The sequence below is a fragment of the Hibiscus syriacus genome, unplaced genomic scaffold (genome assembly GCF_006381635.1).
Source record: "Hibiscus syriacus cultivar Baekdansim isolate YM2019G1 unplaced genomic scaffold, ASM638163v2 tig00110962_pilon, whole genome shotgun sequence".
Taxonomy (NCBI): Eukaryota; Viridiplantae; Streptophyta; class Magnoliopsida; order Malvales; family Malvaceae; genus Hibiscus; species Hibiscus syriacus.
The window spans coordinates 720,779-741,301 of record NW_024062935.1 but is presented as its reverse complement, the minus strand read 5'-3'; the positions used below and the strand labels follow the sequence as shown (position 1 = coordinate 741,301).

Genomic DNA, 20,523 nt, shown 5'->3' with positions numbered 1-20,523 from the left:
TTGCACTTTAGGTATTTTCAAAGATTAGTCCCTAAGTTTCTACTATAAATACCCTTACCCATTTAACTTCAAAATCATCCCAAAACATTTCTTTCTTCCTATACTAGAGAGCTTTCTTGTGAGTAGTGAGTGTTTTGTAAACACCTGTAAATTTTCTCTCTTAGTAAAAGATCTTCAGCAGCCCGGAGACGTAAGCACAATTGGCTGAACTCCGTTATCAATTTTTGGGTATTATTTTTCCGCTTTTATTTCGCATTCTCACTAATCTGGTTATAGGGAAATTACTTGTACTCGATTTATTTTCCCAACAACTGGTAATCAGAGCTTTTGGTTGTGAATTTTGTCAAATTTTCTACGAGGTTACTATTTATTACTATTCACATGAATAGTGAATTTCATGAATAGTGAAATTCGGTCGGCGATACGAGTTTGTCGACGGTGGTGTTCTAATACACGGTGATTAGCAAGAATTGTCAGAAACGATCCAAACGAAGCCAGATTCGAGTGGGAGCGATGGACGAAGGGAAGGTGAAAATTGAAAAGTTTGATGGTGGACTTTGGCTTTTGGAAGATACAGATTGAAGATTTTTTGTACCAGAAAAATCTATATCAACCTCTCTCAGGAAAGCAACCAGATGGAATGAAGGATGAAGATTGGGCTCTTCTCGACAGACAATCCCTCGGAGTTATCCGACTGACGTTATCTCGCAATGTTGCTTTTAACATAGCAAAGGAAAAGATCACGGCGGGTCTTATGGCGGCTCTCTCCAGTATGTACGAGAAGCCATCGGCCTCAAACAAAGTTCATTTGATGAGGCGATTATTCAATTTGCGGATGGCGGAAGGGGCATCGGTGGCACAACACCTAATGAACTCAACACAATCAAACCCAGTTGAGTTCAGTGGAAATTGAGTTCGATGATGAAGTTCGAGCTTTAATTCTCTTATCATCTCTACCAGACAGTTGGAATGCTACTGTTACAGCAGTCAGTAGTTCGTCGAGAAACAGTAAATTAAAATTCGACGATGTTCGGGAATGAGTGAAGAAATTCGACGAAGAGAACGGGTGAAGAGCCTTGCACACGGAGTCTAGAGGGAGAACTTCAGAAAGAAATTCAAATCGTGGCAGATCAAAATCCAGAAGGGGCAAATCAAGAACAGGAAATAAAGATTTTACCTGTTATAATTGCGGCAAGAAGGGTCACTTCAAAAGAGATTGTCGAGCACCGAAGAAAAATACCGGCACACAGAATATGCCAACATGACAGAGGAGACAGGTGATGCCATGATTTTAAGCGTCAACAGTCCGATTGAATCATGGATCTTGGATTCAGGGACATCTTTCCACTCCACCCCATGCCGATAAATCATGGAGAACTATGTCAGTGGTGATTTTGGGAAGGTTCATCTAGCTGATGATGAAACCTTGAAGATCGTCGGAAAATGAGACATCCGACTAAAGCTGCCAAACCAGACCACCTGGAAGCTGACAGGAGTGAGACATATTCTTGGCCTCAGGAGAAATCTGATTTCTGTTGGACAGCTTGATGGAGAAGGATATAGTACAACTTTTCAGGCTGTGAATGGAAGATTACCAAAGGAGCACTCGTCATTGCTCGTGGTAAGAAGACCGATACTCTCTATGTAACCTCAAATTTAGAGAATATCATTACAGTAGCAGATGCTGATGGAAAATCAAACCTATGGCACCAAAGGCTCGGCCATATGAGCGAGAAAGGAATGAAGATACTTCTGTCAAAAGGGAAGCTGCCGGATCTAAAGAATGTAGATGTCGGACTATGCGAGGATTGCATCTTTGGAAAACAAAGAAAGTCAGTTTTACAAAGATTGGCAAGACTCCCAAGGCAGAAAGGTTAGAATTGGTTCATACTGATGTATGGGGACCATCCCCTGTTCCATCTCTTGCAGGCTCACTATATTATGTCACCTTCATCGATGATTCAACAAGGAAGGTGTGGGTTTATTTTCTGAAGAAGAAATTAGAAGTCTTTGATACCTTCAGAAAATGGAAGGCCATGGTGGAAAATGAGACTGATTTGAAAGTCAAGCGGTTGAGGTATGACAATGGAGGAGAGTACAAAGATAGTAATTTCAGAGATTTCTGCACAAACAATGGGATCAAGATGGAGACAACAGTTCCCATAACACCGCAGCAGAATGGTGTAGCAGAGCGCATGAACAGAACTCTGAATGAACGTGCCAGAAGCATGAGGATACATGCCGGATTGCCCAAATTTCTATGGGCTGAAGCTATCAACACTGCAGCTTACCTGATCAACCGTGGGCCCTCAGTTCCTTTGGATGGCGGAATACCAGAGGAATCTTGGAGCAAGAAAGAAATAAACCTTTCACACTTAAGAGTGTTTGGTTGTATTTCTTATGTACACATAAACTCTGCTGAAAGAAGTAAACTTGATGCCAAGTCCAACAAATGCGTCTTTGTTGGTTACGGTGGTGATGAGCTCGTTACCGGTTTTGGGACTACGAAAATTGAAAGATCATCAGAAGCATAGACGTCATTTTCAATGAAATATGATGTACAAAGATAGGTCAATCGCAGAATCAAGTAATACCGAAGCTGAAACAAAGGAATTTGCTGAGTTCGAGGAGATTTCTAGAAATGATGTTCAGATCAATCCTGAAGCAGTTCAAGAAGAACCACACACACCAGAACTGAGACGCTCCTCCAGAATTCCTAAACCAACCCAACGATATTCGCCTTCTTTGCACTATTTGTTGCTGACTGACAATGGTGAACCAGAGTTCTATGATGAAGCAATGCAGGTGGAGGATTCATTCAAGTAGGAGTCTTCCATGAAAGATGAGATGGACTCGCTTATGTCAAATCAGACGTGGGAATTAGCTGAATTACCACCAGGCAAGAAAGCGCTCCATAACAAGTGGATTTACAGGATCAAAGAAGAACATGATGGGAGAAAACGCTACAAAGCAAGATTGGTTGTCAAAGGTTTTCAGCAAAAAGAAGGTATTGACTACAATGAAATTTTCTCTCCAGTCGTAAAACTGTCTACAATCATACTGGTGTTGAAAATTATAGCTGCGAAGAATTTACATCTTGAGCAGTTAGATGTAAAGACAGCTTTCCTTCATGGTTATTTGGAGGAAGAGATCTATATGAGGCAGCCAGAAGGCTTCATAGAGGCAGGCAAGAAAAACCTGGTATGCAGGTTGAAGAAGAGCTTGTATGGTTTAAAACAAGCTCCTAGACAGTGGTACAAGAAGTTCGATAGTTTCATGAGTAGCAGTGGTTTTACCAGATGCCAAGAAGATCATTGTTGCTACATCAAGAGGTTCGACAATAGTTTCATTATTTTATTGTTGTACGTTGATGACATGCTCGTTGCAGGCTCAAACATACAAGAGATCATAAACTTGAAGCAAAATTGTCGAAGCAGTTTGCTATGAAGGATCTGGGCGCTGCAAAGTAGATTCTTGGGATGAGGATCAAGAGAGACACAAAGTCAGGGACTTTGATGTTATCACAGGCTTAGTACATCAACAAAGTACTCTTCAGGTTCAACATGCAAGATGCTAAACCAGTAAGTACACCTTTAGGTGTTCATTTTAGACTCTCTAAAGACCAATCACCAAAGACGGAGGAAGAACGTGCACACATGGTGAAGGTGCCGTATGCCTCAGCAATTGGAAGTCTGATGTATGCCATGGTTTGTACCAGACCAGATATTGCTCATGCAGTGGGAGCTGTTAGCAGGTACATGAATATCCGGGCAAGGTACACTGGGAAGCAGTCAAATGGATCCTCAGATATCTTCGGGGTACCACAAACAAAGCACTTTGTTTCAAAGGTGGAGATATGATACTGACAGGCTATGTAGATGCTGACTTAGCCGGAAATGTCAACATCAGAAGGAGCACTACAGGGTATGTCTATACTCTAGAATATGTCGCTGTTACGGAAGCCAGCAAGGAGATGGTTTGGCTCCAAAGTTTCTTGGAAGAGTTAGGCAAGAAACAAGAAAACAATATCTTGTATTGCGACAGTAAAGTGCTATCCATCTAGCAAAGAATCCGTCTTTTCATTCCAGGACAAAGCACATACAATTGAGATATCATTTTATCCGGTCTCTTCTGGAAGATGGGATTTTGAAACTTGAAAAGATTAGTGGAGCTCAAAATCCGGCAGACATGTTGACAAAGACGATGACTACGGACAAACTGAAGTTGTGTTCAGCTTCAGTTGGCATGCTAGAATAACAAGACCAGACATGCTGCTGCATTGATCGAGGTGTGAAGACATATTAAAATCATCTTTAAGTGGGAGATTGTTAAAAGTTTCAAAGTTTGGCAACCAACTTTGGAAAATGTTTTTTCAAAGTTTGGTAAATGTTTCTTTGAAAAATGTTTTTCAAAGTTTGGTAAAATTTTGGTAGATGTTTGTTGAAAATAGGAATGGGTAAATTCACTTTAGTCATTGCACTTTAGGGTATTTTCAAAGATTAGTCCCTAAGTTTCTACTATAAATACCCTTACCCATTTAGCTTCAAAATCATCCCAAAACATTTCTTTCTTCCTATACTAGAGAGCTTTCTTGTGAGTAGTGAGTGTTTTGTAAACACCTGTAAATTTTCTCTCTTAGTAAAAGATCTGCAGCAGCCCGGAGACGTAAGCACAATTGGCTGAACTCCGTTATCAATTTTCGGGTATTATTTTTCCGCTTTTATTTCGCATTCTCACTAATCTAGTTATAGGAAAATTACTTGTACTCGATTTATTTTCCCAACAATTATTACAAAAATAAGACTTAGAGTTTAAGTGTGTTTAATCATAATTACTTTTAGCTTAAAAAATTATGAACAATTTAGTTAAAAAATATTAAGGTGATATTAAATACAATTAGCTGGATCATTTATTGTATCAATATGAGCTGCAATTTTTTATTCATTTCATCATGCCTTAAATATGCATCAAAACTAGTCAATTACCATTAATTAATTATCACACGAAATAATTAACAGAATCTGCAAATAGCAGTTTTGGGAAAGCCAAACTGTTGATTAGCATCTAAGCAATGGTACACAGCAGAAACGAGATAGAGTAAATTAATTATCTTAATTAAGGGACCACATTACATTATGGCAATTCTACGGAATAAAAGTGGTCACCCTTCCATGAAAAATGTAAGCAAATATTAAAGCTGAGGTGCTGAAACCAATTAGCTTTTGAGCTATATTATCGAGATGTAAAAGTGCAATTTTTAAATGCCGAAGAAGAAATTATGCCGAGACAAAATCTAAAGATTCTCCGGAAAATATTAATACATATAAAAATCATGTAAGAAAGGGGGTCAAAAGAATTTGTAATCAAGGGTGTGTTATGATTGAGTATAGGGGTCAGCTTGTACAAAATGTATGGCCCTTTCCAAGTTAAGCAGTCAGTGCTAACATGACAGAAAGGTGGACAAGATTTGCATGGAATCAAAACCTGCCTTCTACTTTCTTAACCTATTCATTCGTTTTCCTTTATAAGAATATATTTTTATATCCGGTTGGATTTTTAGTTTAATTCACTTTTCTGATATTGTGAACAATAATTCATGAGCATGGAACCAAAGGCTAAATGATAATGGTAACCAGAGAATTAATGACAGTCTTCTTTTGTAAGTAAACCTCAATCCTTACAGCAGTCCGTAACTGAGGCAGTTGGTACTGTTAATTTGAACTGATTTAAATATCAGTGATAGTTTTGAAACGCGAATTTAATAATTAGCAGGCTTCATGTTCTGATAATTACTGTGATAGGAAAGTGACCGATGCTGAAGAAGAGAATGATTAAGGGATGAAATATGGTGATCAATAATTACATTTATGGTGGGTATTTTCTTTTCTATATTATCAGTGGATTTTTTCTGTTCTTTTAAAAAAACATGGGCGAGTCGGTTGGACAGCCCATCATGAAAAAAGGAAACCCTAATCTGATTCACTCTATTATTTCTCAATGAAAAAACACAGGGATATATGTATTATATCGTTAATATTTTTTGACTTTACATCCTTTTGTATGTTATAAAATATCGGTATCGATCGAATTAAATTAACATTTGACCGGCGAATATATATATATATGTATATTGTTGATTAGTTTTTTTATACTTTTCCTGGTATTTTGTGGATATATTTTGGTTTTGTTTGAGTGATGACATCTATTTAGGATCAACAGTGAGAAAGTTTTCCCCCTTATTTCCTTGTTTGAGGATTTACTTATCATCAATACATATATTAGATCGGGCAAATATGTGTATGTACCTCTGTAAATCAGTAGATACATGCGATCACTGCTAAAATCTCTATACGACTAATTTATCTTAATAGTTAAAGAAATCGTTATTATTTTAGAGATCACATATTTGAGCACCAGCAATCGTAATAAGTTGAATGAACGTTAATCGTCAAATGATTTAATGTATTTAGAATATATATTATTTTGTAATCACCTTAATTTAATAAAAAAAAATACCAAAACCCTAATTTTCTATTAGCTTCTCAAGGGAAACTTTATACCTCCTTGGTTGGTGGGCAAATTCTTAATCATTTTCCTATCAAATAAAAGCCTCCCCCATCTGAAATTCATTCCATTTCTCCAATCAATATAAAATATAAACTAATTTTTGTAAAATTAAAATATGGGGCAACAATATTTGGAATTGTTTTATTGCTTTCAACACCACATCGTTTCCCTCTCCTTTTGATACTTGTCGTCCAAAATTAGTTCAATGAGAAGTTCGGTCTACTAGATAATCACAGGGGCTATAACTATATACTCAATTTTGAAATTGTACTAACGTATCATATCAAAAATAAATTATGTGAGAATTTAATTTCATTCTGATTATATTTTAATTATTTATACAATTTATATTATATATTATCTTAATTAAAATTAAATATATATTTTGAAAATGCTCCTCATAAAATAAATGAACGCCTTATCCCCTAAAGTGCTAGAAATTTTTTTAAACGCATGAACATGCGCAACAAGTGAAATATATTAAGTCTTTTTTTTGTCAATAGTTTTTGGTGTATTCTTCTTTTTCTTTAATTTTTATTTAGTCTGCACCCACACTAATCTAGATATTAATTACCGATCATTAACAATAATTATTTTTTTTGTCCCTTTTAATAATTTTTTAAAGTTTTTTCAATTTTAAATAAAAATCTTTGTCTTCATGACACACTTTTCTCTGATCTTGTATGTTGTTTTTTCTACTTTTGTGACATGTTTCTTATGACTTGGGACATTTTTAGCATACTTCAACGATCGTGTTAGTGCTCTCATAAAGATCCTCACAACATTTGTTTTCTGATTGATTATTGGTGGTCACATATTGTCAGATCCCTTCTTTAATAAAATGTTGTTTGTTGATATAATCATAATCGTACAACGAAATAATATGCCAAATTGTTGTAAAAGAAAAAGAAAAAGAAAATATATACGTGCAGATGTTATTACAAACGTAAAAGACTAACCTTTTTTTTTTTCTAAAAAGGCTCTTTTAAAGGGAAAAGGAAGCCATTAAAGCAAATCCTTTCTTGCAGTGAAACAACTAGGGTTAGGTTTAAAATTTACATGATTAATAGCTGGTTTCTCAAAAGCAAAAGGTAAAAGAGATCAAGGGGATTGGATTGGATTGCTTGCGATGGAAGAAAGTAAAAGGGACCAGACCAAAACAAGATTCTTGATTTATTTCATTTTATTTTATTGTAGCACATGCAACAATTAATAGCTCAAGCTTCATTTGCTTCATTTGTTGAACCATAAGAGGGCACCAGATTTGGCCTAACCCATCCAAATAAGTACGTAATTCTTTGTCCTCTCTCGTAATTTTGGTACGGGTCGTTTTCAATCAATTCTTTTAATATAAAAATTGAATAAAATTATTTCTACATCATTAAAATTTACAACACCAAATTCAACTTAAATTTTATTGGATTTTTAATTTTTTATCTATTCGATCTAATTTAATTTGAAATTAAATTGATTGTAACTGCGGTGATTTTCCTGATAAATTTTTACTTTTTTAAAGGCAGCATCCTTTTACATGCTAAAAATGCCTCGGGACCATGAAAAGGAGTGTAGATATTTAGAGCAATTCGTTAACATCCCACCTAAATTTAACTCTTCCTCACTGTTCTACTCTTTCTTCATTATTTCACCTTTTTCACTCTTAAAACCGATTGATGTTCAAATGACCCAAGCTTACAATACAAGAGAAAACAATAAATACTATAATAATTTCTGTGCCTAGTACCTAAACTTTTATTTTTTTTAAATCATACTTAATATTTAATTTTTGTTTCACTTTAGTACTCGTCATTAAAAACTTTATTTTTATTTCATTTTATTATCTTCGTTCAAAATTTAACATTAAATTTTGAAAAAGTTAAAAGTTTAGGTATTAAAACCGACCAAAACTGATAATTTAGGTACTAAAACTGACCAAAACTGATAATTTTAACGGTTGAGCATTAAAATAAAATGAAAACTAAACATTAGGTATGATTTTGAAAAAAATTTAAAAGTTTAGGTACTAAAATAGGCCAAAACTGATAGTTTATGTACTAAACATATAATTTACCCTATAAATTATTCTCACTATGTTACATATCGACTATGAGTCCTATAAAATCCTGGGCCACCTGAATTGCAGTGGAGCTCTCAAATGTTAGAAGGATAATTTATGCCTAGGTAAATTTCTAAATATTATGCAACTTACGACTGTATTTAAGTCTTCAAATTTGACAACAATAGTTAGGGAGTGACCAAAGAAAATTATTTTTTCAATACAATGAATATGTAAAATTTCTTATTTTTATTCTTCCCTTATTATATTGAATTTATTTAATAATTAATCTAAAATAATGAGCCTGATTTGAAGTATGATATCACTTTATACAAATTATATGAAGTGAAAAAGTTCATTTAGATTAAATGAACACATTCTTGAGGAATCTTTATTTTTATTTCTTTTAGGGTTTAGTCAAAAGAATTTTTGTGAATGCAAGAAAATTCGCCGACGCCAGTGGATCAGGGCCCTCACGTGTCGCCTATCTTTGCCCTGGACAATGATCCACGTCATGTGGTCATTGGAGAGCCTTTGCGTGGAGATGATATAGTTATGGGCTATGTGGTTTAATATGTGTTTATTTTGACCCCAAACTTTAGCTTAAGTATTAACTTTTTCTTATTTTGACTTGAGACTGATAATTTTTAAATCTTTCACTTTAGTCCCTGATTAATTATTAGTTTAAGGTAAATATCATGCAATTAATTTGTTTTGGTCGCCATTAATTGTGGAATATATGTTTACTCTTCTAGCATGTTTCATTAATTACAAATAAATATGTAATGTAAATTAACGTATATTTATATGGCATTTGTGTATGTATTCCTTTTTGATTAAGTGTATATTCCTTTTTTTAGTGTATCTTTTATGAATATTGAATATTTCTATATGTATAAAATGTCTCCTATGCTTTTAATTATAATTATTTTTTGTTTGACTATCCATGCATATTAAATACATTTTTTTGCCTAAAATTTAGGATAAATGTACATATATATATATATACATATATATTGTTTAAGGTAGCATTTTTTACTTATTAATTATGTATTATATTTTTAAATATGAGTGTTTGTTTAATATTTTAATTGTTGATGTTCGACTAATCTATGGAAGACTTCTAAAAATCTGGAGTGCCCTTCTAAGGATTATTCGAATAAATTGATATTTTATTCAATATTTATTTATATTCTATGATTTTTAAAAATTACATAAGATATGTTCATTTTAAATAAATGCATTTTTATTTTTTCATATAGTAAAATTATTTTAATAAATATAAATATTCATTGCGTTATTTTATTTATTTTAATATTTTGTTATCTTAATTTATTTATTTATCTGTCATAATATGTTCATATTTCATTCATCCTTTATATGACATTTATTATTGTTACATTCATAAATCATGCATTTATTTTCTCGTTTTCCAAATTGATTGAAGACAATGCTATCTTGCATAATGGGTTAACGAAATTACGTCCAACATGATTGAATTTCAATTTTCATTAATTCACGTATTAAGGGAACATCTTTTTTAAATAAAAATCAAGTGAATTAAGTCATTTTATTGAGTCAAATATTTAAAAAAAATCACTCATTCTTAAAAAGATCATAGAAATAAAAAGATCGTAGTTTAAATTTTGAATCTGAATTAGTAAAATTCCACTATTTAGACAATATATAATCGAATGTACCAATTTTGGGCGCTCACCTTTCCCAATCGTAATCGACTCCTGAATCCTTAAAAATGAATTTTTGGTAAATGTAGACCAATTTTTGTCTTAAAAACGATTTTCCATAAAATTCTTTTAAAATATGTTTTTAGGTATTCGACCTACCTAACCTAAAGGTATATGACGACTCCAAATCATTTTCAAATTTCAAATTAAACGAAAAGTTAAATTTCCCAAAAATAAAGTCATAATTATTTTAAGGCTTAAGGGTCACATTTGTCTCTATAGTAGAAACAATTTATCATTTTCACCCCTATTGTATTTTCACATCAATTTAGCGCTCAAAGTTGTTTACCTGCATCATTATATACCCTACCCTAACTAAACCCCTAAATTATAAACCTTAAGTTAGGTTTAAGGTTGAGAGTGCATGGTTCAGATGTTATGGGGTTATAAGTTAGGGATTATTGTTCATAATTTAGGGTTTTAAGTTAGAAGTGTGGTATAGAATGATGCAATTGAATAACTTTAAGGGCTAAATTGATGCAAAAATATGATAGGAGCGAAAGTGATAAATTGGGTCTACTTTAAGGACAAAAGTTACCCTTATACCTTATTTTAATATTAATTTGTTTTAAAAAATGATTATGACACCATGTTTACTCAAAATAGAAGTAGGCAATATCCCATAATAGTGACGGATTAACATACTTTTATAAAGGGCGAGTGTTATTCACTTTAAAATCTGAGTTTTTTTCGATTTTTTTTTATTTCTTGATGATGTTTATTTTTAATTTTTTTTGGATAAGTAAATTTTTATTATCCAAATAGAAAGTAGCTACAACAATCCCAAAAGGGAGTAAAACCAATACTTACAACAAAAAATGGTTAAACTATACCCCAATTATAGTTTAAATGACAATTAACATTATCATTTCTATTAATATTTTGCCTCTAAGTTGGATTCAGACAAACTCTTTGATGATAGACAAAATTTGTTCAGTATCTCTTTATCCTCGCTGAAAAATTCTTTTATTCCTCTCCTCCCATATCAGATAGATGGACGAGGTCCAAGCAAGTTTCAGTATAGTTGAAATGAGTGATTTACCTTTCCAATTGTCTGACACCCAGTTAATCATTTCTCCCCAAGTCATGTGAGTTACTCTCAGGTGAGTAAGATTGAGAATGAAACTCCATAGGGTTTTGACAAAGTTGCACTCAATAAAAAGGTGGTCCATTGTTTCAATGGTCTCATTACATAACACGCAGCTTTGATCAAGAACGAATCCCATCCGAGACAGTCTTTCCCAAGTTGGAAGTCTGTCTAGGATGGCCATCCAAGCAATCATACTGATTTTTGGAATGTGGGAAGGAAACCATATGATTTTATGCCAATGAACCTTAATTCTTTTGTCCCTAACTTCTTCCCAAATCTCTTTAGCAGTTTTAGCTCCTGCACTAATAATGGGAAAAGTAATAGTACGAAGCTTCCATATTCTCTTGGTATTCCAGCTGTGTGAATGTTTTATTGCCATGTCTCTAAAGTCTTCATTCTTAATAACATAAGAGTAAAGTCATGCGACCCAAAGAGACCCTTCAGTAGCGAGAATGTTACGGATAAGCTGGATCATACAAGTTGTGTTCCAAGATTTAATGTTTTTAAGACCTAACCCTTCTTCTGATTTGGGGCAACAAAGTTTCATCCAGCTGACCCTAGCTCCAGAAGCAGCTTGATCATTTCCTTTCCATAGGAACCGAGAACAAAGCTGGTTAATACGATTGATAATAGCTTGAGGAAGATTAAACTGCCTGCACCAGAAGTTAGTCATGCCGTACAATACTATTTTAACTAACTCAAGCCTGCCTGCATAGCTTAAGAGCTTGCTAGACCAGTGATAGAGTCTGAGTTTAATTCAATCAATAAGAGGCTGGCAGTCTTGTTCTGTTAGTTTTTTGTGACTAACGGAACCCCGAATATCTAACAGAAAGAAGACCCTGTTTAAATCCAGAAATAGTTTTGATAATTTGAAGGATTCGAGAAGAAATTCCTACTGCAAAGAGTTCAGTCTTGCTAACATTAAGCTTTAGCCATGACATGAGGTAGAAGTGATCTAAGACAGAAATAATACCAGCAATAGAGTCAGGATTTCCCTTGCAGAAAATTAGAAGATCTTCAGCAAAAGAAAGATGTGTAAGGCCTAACGTTTTGCATTTAGGATGGTACCCAAAAATCCCTTTGGCAGCAGTAAGGTTAAGGGTTTTAGAGAGTATGTTCATAGCAGACACAAAAAGGGTAGGGGATAAATGATCACCCTGTCTTATTCCTTTTTGGCCTTTGAAATAACCAACCAAACTACCATTGAGAGATATAGAGTACTTAGCTTCAGTAAAACAACCTTCAATCCAGCTTATGAAGATGCTTGGCAGCCCTATAGCTTCGGGGATGCTAGAAATGAATTCCCAATTAAGAGAATCAAAAGCTTTTTGAAGGTCAATTTTAAGGGCAAACCTTGGGGATATAAGCTTCATTCCATAACCTTTTACAAGTTCTTGAGCTAGGAGAGTATTGTCAATGATAGATCTTCCTTTAACAAAGGCAGACTCATTAGGAGTAATAATTTCTAGCAGCAGCATGGTTAGTCGTTTAATAAGGATTTTGGTGATGATTTTGTACAACACAGAGCAGCAAGATATTGGCTTGTAATCCTTAACAGTGCTGGGGTTCTGGAATTTAGGAATCAAGGCTATTATTGTGGCATTGAAGGCAAGCAGAATGAAAGCTTCTTGAAAGAAAAATCGGATAGCACTGATTATCATCTCCTACCACATGCCAAGTTTTTTTTTTGAAAAGAGGGGTGTGAACCCATCTGGTCCTGGGGCTTTGTCAATTCCTTGACTAAAAAGAGCTTCTTTGATTTCTTCATTAGAAACAGTTCTAATAAGATCAGTGGAAAGTTATGCAGGCAGATCGTAGTGGAGCATATTTTTCAAAAACTGAATATCAGTTTAAAGAACCAAGCTGCATTTTAAAGAACTCAATAACTTCAGTAGCCATTTGATCAAAGGATTCCATCCTTTTGCCTTGAGAATAAATAAGGACTCTAATGGTATCTCTTTTGTTGTTGGAAGCAATAACAGAGTGGAAGAACTTGGAGCATTTGTCTCCCTCTTTGATCCAATTAATTTTGGCTTTCTGCTTAAGGAACTGATTTTCAGCCTCTTCAAGATTAGTGAGATCATTTTTAATATTAAGCTCTTCTACAATAGTGCTAGCTCCTCTGAGAGTTTGAATTTGTATGTATTCCAGCTCAGCTCTCTTGTGTTTAACCCTGTCAGACAAGTTACTGTAGGAATCCTTATTAAGAGATTTTAAGCAAGGCTTAAGTCGTTTTAGCTTGAGGAACAGAGCTTGCATAGGGTTGCCTTTTACAGGCTGCTGCCAGGAATGAGTGACAATATCAAGGAAGGTAGGATGATTAGACCAGAAGTTGAAGAACTTGAATGGTTTGGGTCTGTTAGTTTGGATTTCTTTGTTTAACCAAACCAGTGCCATGCAGTGGTCAGAAGGACAAGGGGAACAGAATTCAACAAAAGATTTTTGGAAGACAGTGGCCCAGGAAGAATTAATTAAAACTCTATCTAGATTCCTTTCTAAGAATGTATCCTTTTATTTATTACTCCAAGTGAAGGAAGGGCCAAAGTAGTTGTGATATTGTAGGAGGAGGTCTTGAGCCAATTCTTAAAAATCCCTCATATCAGAAGATTGATAAGGACTAAGAATATTTGAATCAAAACTTTCAGAGTAATGTAGATAGGTGTTGAAATCCCCTCCTAGAATCCAAGGAGTAGAATTGAGTTGAGAATCAATGCTTCTAAGGTGCTACCATAATTGTCTTCTGATAGTTCCGTTGTTACTGCCATAGTCTACCATTAGAGGCAAAATTATAATTTGTAATCATCTTCCAGCTCCCAAAAGTAGAATGCAGGATATTGTCAGATTTTCCAGCTTTAATACGAGTTTCCATCAAACAAATGATATCAACTTTGTGAAGATTGACCCTTTGAAGGACTTTTATTTGCTTATGAGGATTGTTTAATCCTCTTATATTCCAAAAGCAGACTATCATAGTGAAGAGGATTTTGAAGTTTCTCCTTTATCTACAGGAGTCTTAGTTTTAACTAGATGCTCTTTCTTTGTAGTCTTTAACTCTTTAAGGAGATTAGCAACTCCTAAAGCAGCAAGCCTTGATTTATTTGGTTGGATTTCAGTATTATGGGAGTTTTCATCAATTGAACTCTGGATTTCAAACCTGTTAGCAGATCCTTTAAGAGGGACTTTAGTTTTGACCTTTAGGGGTCTGCCTCTACCTCTTTTAGGAATTGAAGGGGAAGATTTTTTATTTTTGTTGGGGGAGAGAAGAGGCTGAGAAAGAGTCTCTATTGGAGCAGATTCATCATATAGAGGAGAGGGAGCTTTATTAATTGGAGAATTCTCTTCAGCAGGGAGCATGATAGAGGAGGTTGTTAAGTTATCATTGGGAGTGTGATCAGAGTGGGTTGGAGGGTGACTAACAGTAACAACTTCTGAGTGAGAATCAGAAGGTTCAGGGAGATTTTGCTGTAATTCATCAGAGTTTTCAAGAGGTTTTGTTTCAATACTTATGTTAACTTCAGCCTTTTTTCTCCAAATTTTCATTGGAGCAGTTGAATGTTGTGATGGGCAATTCTTATCAGAATGTCCAAATTTGGCACATTTTTTGCAACTATTCGGAACCAAGGAACTTCAACATAAATAAGAGTTATGTGACCATTTGCAAGAATTACTTCTACAGAATCATAAATTTTCTGCTTAACATCAACCTCAACACAAACTTTAGCAAAGTGCAATCTAGTTTTAGAAGCAGTGAAAGAGTCCATGGAGATTGGTTTCCCTCAACACAAACTTTAGCAAAGTGCAATCTAGTTTTAGAAGCAGTGAAAGAGTCCATGGAGATTGGTTTCCCTAGTGCACTGGCAATAGAGCTTAGGCCATCTTGAGTATATAATTCTAGAGGCACATTGTAAAGATGGATCCATATAGGCAGATGAGCAAAATCAAAATCAAGCTTTTGCATGTTAGCCTCCCAAATTCTTAAGATTAAAGGCTTGTTAAAAACATGCCAAGGTCCGTTTTCAAGGACCCAGTCTCTAACAGAATCATTAGCGAATGAAAAGATGTAAACATTGTTTCCGGCGTAACTGACCTGAACTCCTTCGCCTTTCGCTGGATGGTTCCATAGGGTTTCAATGATTCTTTGCAGTGCATTGAAGTTTGGTGGCGCCCCGAGAAATTGACCCACCAAAGATGATTTCCAGACTGATGTTCCAGCTTCGAAAACCTCTGGTGGAGGACAAACAATCGGATTACTATCGATCGATTTTGGGGGGGGGGGAAAGATCACTTTTGGCTTTCTTGGCATTTAAAAAGCTTTCTCCAATCCATCTCGCGAGACAAGAAGATGAGTAATAAAGAAACCAGTAGAAACGAATCGATTGACGAAGAAGAAATCACCGGCGATGGAGGGAATCTCAGGCTCCATTAGCCCCGCTAACGTGTGCGCAGAGAGAAACACAAACATACACCATTCAATTTTTTCAAATTATGTTTTTTTATTTTTTATTTGTTTGTGTCAACTCCATTCAAAAATCATGTTACTTACGAATGTGTTCACTCTCAAAAGTATTGTTTAGATCCATGATTGTGTTATAACTTTTCTTCCTCCCTTTATTAATTCCCCTTTCATTTTGAGAATCTTAAGCCTGAAATCCACGACTTCTTGCATAGCTTTTTCGTTGCATGTCCTTATTTATATAGCCTTTGGTAGTGGACACATCCCCCACGGCGAGATGCTACTTTGATCTTAGTGATCTTTTACCAACAGAATGATGTTAAAAAAAATTATGTACTACTAAGAATTCGGAACATGTACTTTAAAATATCTCAAAATATGTCTATCACTCGAGCATAAAGATGAACCATTAACCCCTCATTGCGTGTGGTGTATTCAAAATCCTTAGATTTTAATTATTTTTATTTCAATTAAGTAAATAAATTTGAGATATTTTTCTTGTTCAATTATTTTCCAATCCTTGAGTTAATTAATCAAATTGAAATTGGATTATATAACCCGACTTGTTTATTGATCGATTTGAATTGCTACCTCATTAATGATTGAGTTTTGCTGAAATGATGCAATGTCTGATAAACCTTAATTATTGTTAATCACATGTTTACAGTGTGTCTTAATCACCATTTAAGACGAAAGCTTTTTGCTTGTCCACTGAATTTAGAACCACTCATTATTTTCCAATCCTTGAGTTAATTAATCAAATTGAAATTGGATTATATAACCCGACTTGTTTATTGATCGATTTGAATTGCTACCTCATTAATGATTGAGTTTTGCTGAAATGATGCAATGTCTGATAAACCTTAATTATTGTTAATCACATGTTTACAGTGTGTCTTAATCACCATTTAAGACGAAAGCTTTTTGCTTGTCCACTGAATTTAGAACCACTCATTATTTTCCTATCCATTAGTTATCATCACCATGCATATACTTGTTCAACGATTTTTCTCGACAGAAGTGAAAATATATAATACTTAATCGTTTATATAAGACCACAAAAAAGTCATTTGTAGAATTGCAGCATAGGATAACTCAAGGTTAACGTAGAAGAATTTCATTGTGGCCGAGACCACTGATTTTTCCTGGGGAATCTTGTCTCGGTCGGCACAATTCCCTGGAGAAATTAAATGATGGGTTGGAATCAGCACAACTCCTGGTGTCTTCACAAGAGAGTGTAGTCAATGTCTTGTGAAAATACTTCACATCATCACTATCAACGACGTGTCCCCGCAAGTTATCCGAAGAAGAAAACCTGAAGGTCCTTTGTCTAGCTTTGATAGACTGAGTAGGTTTCATGTAGCTGGGTTTTTTAGTATGATTATCTTCTAATGTAGTGGGAGACACGGATGCTGATGACGAGCTTGAGTCGGTACTAGGGGAAGACAATGAGTCCCAAGTATGATTGACCATAGGAGGCCTTGCAAGAACTCGGGCATGGTTGCTGGCATCTGCACTTTCCCAGGGCTTGGTTGCCATCCAACGATCAACCCAATTCCAATCTAGCTTTTGAGGCGATGGTTGCTTGTTTCCTCTCAAATTTGGGTTGCCATTGCCACACGATCTTGACTGCTATTAAGAAGAAATAAACAGGCAATCAGAACTCTGGCACCTCACTTTTAAAACAGAGTATGCCAATCAAAGGTTATTTCAAGCTCTATTACCTGTTTTAAAACAGAGTATGACATCGCTCTCTCCCTTTTCATTGCACCTTCTTGCCTCATTTGTTGTTTTGCTCGTACTTCTTCTAAAGTCCCGGGACTGTCACACCATCCTTTCTGGAAATTTGTTTAGCATTTCATCATATTAGCATATTGTTAGTGTCAAATAGTTGACAGTAAAATTATGCGGAAGATGAAAAATATATAAAAAACCTGAACATCCTTGATTGGATCATTGGGTTTATGCACAGCTTCTTGTTCTGAAAATATCAGACATTGTGCTCTCATTCGAGTTTGTACCCTTACAAGAGCTTGCATGCACCTTAATGTCACGGCAGCTTGATTCCGAACTTTACGACCGCGGAAGATGGCTTGAATCCTTACTACTGCTTTCAAGGCCCTTAAAGCTCGTCTTGCCTACCATGAAAAAGAATGGCAATTTAAAGCAGATAACCAAGAATTTTCACCAAAATCATTCTTTTGTATCAACAACAGAGCAAGTTTATATCAAACCGATGAGGCCTAATAAGGGTAAAGTGCGATGAGCCCACTGAATCATATCCTAAACTTATCCAGCTGAATGGAAAAATATTTTCTAATATCAAACAACAACAACAAGGAGATTGATACCAGCAGGCCTCGAAATGCAGTCTGAATTCGGATGGCTGCCCATTCTCGCTTCACAGCCCTAAAATCCTTGGGTTGAGCACGGACAATGGTGGCCATAGCAGCAGCGAGCGCACCATCCGCTTCGGAGGTCTCTGAAGGAGCCACGTGACGCATTTTGAGATCCCTGGATGAGGATGATCGGAACCCTTCGGATGAGCTCCTCCAGAGCTTCCACTTCTTTTAGACTTATTATCTCCCATTTTCTCCTACAAAACGAATAAACGATAAAACACCTCAAGCCGAAAGAAAACAAATCAGAGTTCCAGGAAACGAGAATCTTAGTTCAGCGAAAAATACTTGGTTGCTGAGGTCCTGAAGTGGTTTGGGAGTTACAACTGACTTAAACCATTTTCCTGAGGCACCCATTTTAAGGAATTGTAAAGGGCAAAAAGAAAAGGGGTCGAGAGGGAGAGGGAGAGGGAGAGGTGATTTTGAGTTTAGGGACCGTTGGTTGTAAGAAAAAAGATAAAGGTTTGAATTTCGAAACAACCATAAATTGTCTCAACGGATACATTCACTTCAAAAATTCAAAACAGATCTTGTAATTTCTGAAAAGCGGGACCTTTTTTTAAAGTGATCCGTTGGCTTCAACATCTTTTATAATTTAGAAATTCATTAATGATAAAATCAAAATTTAAATTATATCTTAGAAATAAATTTTATTTAAATTTTAATTGTTATCTTTAAATAGTAATAATATTAATAATTTATATTTTTAAGTTAAAATTATATTAACTAATATTTAATTAAGTATTAAAATTAAAATTATACTAGCGGTTTAAATTAGATAAGATTCACGATAGTATCAAATTAATACATGTAGATCAACACCTTAAAATGCATTACAAAATTTAATATTTTTCATGCAATAGAGATGTGAATTTTAAATTAACCTAAACCAAAGTATGAGAACATAAATGAAGTCAGAGTTAAAAATGAATTATCCTGGCATAATATGCACATTAAATGATCCATTAAGATTCGACATAAAAAATAATATGAGAAAACAATCAAAGCATAATATGATGAGTGCAAAAAATAATAAATATATAAAAAAATTGGTAGGGGAAGTGATTATTCGTTATCAAATCTAAAATTTAATATTGATCATACTAAATTAATATCTCTTGCTAATATATTACATGTTTGGTTTGCTGGTAATGTAAATAATGAGAACATTTTTTTACCTTATATCTAAATCAACTGCCAGTAGAATCAAGTGTCAATGCAATTAATGATTCAGCTGAGAATGAAGACATAAATTCTATAGCTTGTAAGGACCCTTAAATATGGGCTGGGGACCTTCTTCCACGTTCAACCTAAAGTCTTTTAAGTGGAGTGGGGTGAGCACTGTTTGCGGTAAAGCTCAATCTAGAAACACTCATTCATCATCACCATTAAGCTCAGTCTTTCATCTCAAACCACTCCAACTTTGCATTGATGTCTGCAAATGCAAGACTACCATTACAAACTGTTGAGTTGAGCCGAGTTAAAATAATCTTTCATGCTTTTGGGTGTGCATGGTTAAAATCAGTGATAAAAGTAAAAAATTTACTCTCAGCCTCATGTCTGAAATCTGAACATGTTCATGTTTTTTACAATTAGCAACAGATAAAAGTACTAGTCATAATCAAAGTGAAGTTTTCCTCGCTATAACTCAGACTGAGTTGGTGTTTTGCATGAACAAAGTGGTGTTTTAATACCGGAGGGGGTGAGTCTCTCTTAAGTCTTAAGAGCAGAGACCTGTCTTTATACTTACAGTGATATTTGAGAAAAAACACCAATGCTCTCTCTTAACCCATTTTTGGAGTACTCTCTTACTTCTGTACATAAAAAAGGTACAGACCGGGGATAATGCAGTACATTGAAAGATCATGTCACTATACTCAGACACCAATCCACAGTGCTTACTTTCATTGTTGATGATAATTTTGACTTATGTTTCGAGATTTCCCATCCCCCAAAGCCTTTGATTGTGGGGAAACTATTTTTGTCTCCAAGGTCAGAAAATCAGCCAGCACCAGAGCCTAATGCCCAGACTAGTATAAAAGGAGTTTGAAAAGTGCAATGAGTGAGTGGTGCAATCAAGATTTCCTTATTTCGAGCCTTTGCTTCCTTTTGCTCAGTTTCACAGATATCACCTCAAAGTTCAATAATATATATATATATATATATAACATTAAATGAATATCACCACCCTTGGGAAGAAAATAAATAAGATGGGG

General features: G+C 34.8%; 1 pseudogene; it reads right to left on the bottom strand.

The window, feature by feature from the left end:
* Positions 1–17,009: 17,009 nt before the first annotated feature.
* On the bottom strand, positions 17,010–18,701 carry LOC120148508 (annotated as a pseudogene).
* Positions 18,702–20,523: the final 1,822 nt, after the last annotated feature.